The sequence below is a fragment of the Mirounga leonina genome, unplaced genomic scaffold (genome assembly GCF_011800145.1).
Source record: "Mirounga leonina isolate KUSES-001 unplaced genomic scaffold, KU_Mleo_1.0 Mir_171, whole genome shotgun sequence".
NCBI classification, from domain to species: Eukaryota; Metazoa; Chordata; class Mammalia; order Carnivora; family Phocidae; genus Mirounga; species Mirounga leonina.
This window is the reverse complement of record NW_023270436.1, coordinates 3,832,874-3,837,345: the sequence shown is the minus strand read 5'-3', so window position 1 is coordinate 3,837,345 and position 4,472 is coordinate 3,832,874.

The window sequence follows — 4,472 nt, the reverse complement described above, 5'->3', positions numbered from 1 at the left end:
CAACCCTCAGTTTGTTTCCTGCGATTAAGAATTCCTCATATCAGTGAGGTCATATGATACATGTCTTTCTCTGATTGACTTATTTCGCTCAGCATAACACCCTCCAGTTCCATCCACGTCGTCTTAGCAGTCTTTCCTGATTGAAACTGTCTGCCTCTCACAGCCACCTCAGATCTCTGAAACACTGGACAGAGTCATGGAAGGGGTGTGTATACCTTGCTGAGTTTATGTCATGAAGTAAGTCAATTCTTACATATGCATGGAAAAGTGTTTGACATTTGGTACTGGCAGAGGGTAGTGGTGCTAAGGTCAATTTCATGATAAAGCAGTAAGAAATGCACTGTCCTGTTCATTTCTTTTTTTCCTTTTTCCTTTTCTTTTCTTTTTTTTAGGACTTCTGGAAAAGCTACATGGAAACCCAGAATATGCTCTTCACCTATGTAAAATAGATTCACCTATGTATTTCTAGAATTTCACCATCAGAATCTCAGGTTCATTGGGAATCATCCAAAGCAACTTCATATCAGTGCCCACCAACTAATACTCAAGTAGAAGGATTTACAAAATAGGGTTTTATTATTTCATACAACAGGAGGTCTAAAGCTGAGTGGTCACATAGTTGGTTCAGAAGCTCTCAGATGTCTTCAGACACCCAGGATTTCCTCATCCTTCCACTCCAATTTCTTTAGTCTCTTGGCTCCTTTATCACCTCATGCCCCAAAATGGCTGCCAGAGCTCCTAGCATCACATCCTATTACGACCATATTTAAAAGTAGGACAAAGTCAGCTGTCTCTGTAATTAATGAAAAATATCTTTATAGAAGTTATTTCAGGGTGCCTGGGTGGCTCAGTTGGTTAAGCGACTGCCTTCAGCTCAGGTCATGATCCTGGAGTCCCAGGATTGAGTCCCACATCAGGCTCCCCGCTCAGTGGGGAGTCTGCTTCTCCCTCTCACCCTCTCCCCTCTCATGCTCTCTCCCACTCTCTCTCTCTCTCTCAAATAAATAAATAAAATCTTAAAAAAAAAAAAAGAAGTTATTTCAGGCTCTCCCCATTTCCCCCACCAGATTTCCTCTGGTAATTTTGGCAAGGATTCAGTCACATGCCATTCACAAAGGTAGGGAATTTTATCAGCAAAATTGAGAAGTAGGATAGCTGGGGATAGGCAATAGAGAGAGCCTTCCATGTATTTTCAGACTTGATGAAAGCATCCTTTGCTCTAAAACCTTTGACCCATAGACCTCACTAATTCAAATACCCTTAATTTGAAATTCTTGGTAATTTGGACAAATAAGAGTTATAAATTAAGAAAATATCTGGTAAGCAATGAAAAGGTGTCTAAAATAATAGTATAAAATGACAAAAATACAGAAATACCACAACCTCTTCCAAGGGGTGAATAAACAGGCCCACGTTTATTTTCTGATACGATTGTGTCAATGTGGTCTTTTCTAGTCATTAAAAAGGTCTGAGAAAAAATGAAATTGGGGTTTAATGCTTTTCAACCTTCTTTGAAATGCCATCGGTACCCTATTGACAATAATTATATTTGATCTCTAATCTTTAATAATTCAAATCGAAACTAATGGAAATTCATGTTTCTTCAGTTAGAGTGGTGTGAAATTTGTGCTGTGCTCGCGATTTGAATTCTCAACAGAGTTTTCTTTGAAAAGGAGGGAAGTAAAAATCCATAAAATGGGGAATTTGCCTTTGTTTTTACTAATTGGCACTTGGGTCCCACTGTGCCTGACCCAAGACTTGTCAGCTCTTCTAGAACGACGGATTTACAGTTTTTGGCATAAACCCTCAAACCCAAGAAGAGGGAAATAAACACGAAGGGGGAGAGGGAAAGGTGTGGGCCAGCGTCTCCCACCTGGAAGGATACGCACCTGTGGAATGTTCTCTCCCGGGGAAGGGCCTCACTTTTGCTGCCTTTGCATGCTGATTACCACCTCAGATACACAAAATGATGTCTAGGATGCAGAGATTCTTCTTCACGTGGGACGGGTGAAGCATCTTTCTGGCGAAGACAGGATATAAACTAAGACAAACACTAAGTCTTTACCGCCTCTTTTAGCTCTTGGGATCTCTCTAACTAATTCTCTAACCCTGTACTAATTACCCATAAAATATGATTATACACACACACACACACACACACACATCTCCCAAGTGTCAGACATTCAAGAATCATGTCCACCTTTGCCATAACCACTCCTTCCCACACACACACCCCCAAACCACCTTTCTACAATGTAGTGCTTCAGATCACCTCCAGTGTTTCTGTTTTTTGCTGGTGTCATAAGGGGAAGTTAAACAGAAAAATATAGGACAAATAATCAATGTGGCTCACTCTATTCATTGCCACCCAAAAGCCCTTTTTCCCTCTTCCCCTGCCAACCAATCCCAGTTTCGTACCGAGGGCCGGACATCCCGCCCCCAGTCCTGAGGAAGGACGCCGCGCACCTGAGCCAGACAGGTACCATCAGCCCCCTTGCCTGTGATCCGCCTACGGATGTGGGACCCGGGAGAGGCCAGAGAGGCAGAAAGGGAAGTCCCAGGGGTGCAACTTCTCGGAAAACAAATAAATGAAAGTGAAACAAAATAGACAAGCCAAAAAAGAAAGAGAAAAAAAAAAAAAACTTTCCAAGAAAGAAAAAAAGAACTTTTCAAAAAGAAAAGACTCTTCTTGCTCACCTCCTTCCAGCTTGGAAGGCTGACATGTAAGCCTTTGACATGTGAAGCCCAGACACCGTATGTGTCCAAGTAAGAAAAACCACAAGGTTTGCACAGGCTCAGACCTAGGACCCCGGACCTGTGCTCCCCCAGGCCACCTGCTGTGTGAGCTAATCATCATCTGTTCATGCAGAGGTTCGTTGTAGGTGCCCATCCCAACTGGTACAAAGGACTGTCCATTTCTACTTAGATCCTGATTCTCACCTGGGATGCTGCGTGTGATGCTCAGTCTGTCTTTGACTAATAGGGAAACCAGTTGGTGGTGGAGATGGCGAAGGCATTCCATCTGCAGGATGAGACGTTCTCCTCAACGTAATGACGAGGATTGTTGGAAGAGAACTGAAATGAAAAACCCAGTAGGAAATAAACTTACTGCTTTCTTGGCATCACTTATATTGCCCATCACTGGTGGCAAAATCACCACTCTGGAAAACACCGATAAAAATGGGTGCTCACCAGAACCAGGACTTTTACGCCTCTGAGCCTGGTTTAAAAATACAGGATGAAGCACATTTTTCTGGGCAGGAAATATGGATGTTACTCACCCTGATTTTTAGAATAGTTTTTGTTTGTATGCACCAGAGATTAAGAAACATTCCTAAAACACTGTGTGTATGTGTGTGTTATACACACATATGCATTCACTCATGAATTCTGTCATTTCAGTTCCAAATTCAATAAGAAATCAATAGATGGTTAATGATGGCCTGGAATATATCAGGCTGTCTTCAGAAATAATGGTAATTATGGCAGGAGTTAACTACAAGTGCCTTGGTTGGCTCAAATGAATTTTGAAAGAGCACAGTATTTTAATGTTTAAAACTGCAACAATGTGTGTGTTTGGAGATTCATCGTGGAGTGGTGAGGTGCTGTCGGAAGGAAGAAAGAGTTGGCACAGAGCAAAATTTTTGTATATTTTGTTTGCTTTAGAAATTAATCTGGAGGGCGCCTGGGTGGCTCAGATGGTTGAGCGTCTGCCTTCGGCTCAGGTCATGATCCCAGGGTCCTGGGATCGAGTCCCGCATCAGGCTCTCTGCTCCTTGGGAGCCTGCTTCTCCCTCTGCCTCTCTCTCTCTCTCTCTCTGTCTCTCATGAATAAATAAATAAAATCTTTAAAAAAAAAAAAGAAAGAAATTAATCTGGAGGCAGCTTTCAGGTTTTCCTGATGGGTCTAGTTGCACTGTGGACCTATTTCTCTCTCAAACCTTCTTCTTTTGCTAATCTTTAAACAATACTTTCCTATTTTTAATCTTCCGTTGAGCATTCCTACATTTTTTCCCATAATTGCAATAATATTTGTACTGTTACCTACGTAATATTTACTTTAAAAGTCTTATTATACTTAAATATATTTGAAAAGGAAATTTTTTTTTATGAATGGAAACTGTGAATGGAAAACCAACCGCTTGTCAAAAATAGTAGGTAGCTATGGAAATAAATAAAATAAATATAAAACACTGCGACCTAGTTGCTGCTCCCCGCATGAGACTTTGAGCCTCAGTTCTGCTTCCTTGGTGTCTAAAACGGAGATTCGGGAGAACGAGGAAGGATTATAGATATACACACACCAAACAGACACCTTTACCTTGATGTGCCTAGAAGGACACAGAGTCGTGGAAAGTGAATTGCTGAGTCACCATGACGGGGACTCACATCCCCCAGAATGATGCCTGAGTACCTGGAGTAGAGAAGGTTCTCCCCCTTTGGGGTGGGCCAGATTGGGAGCCCGCAGTGGT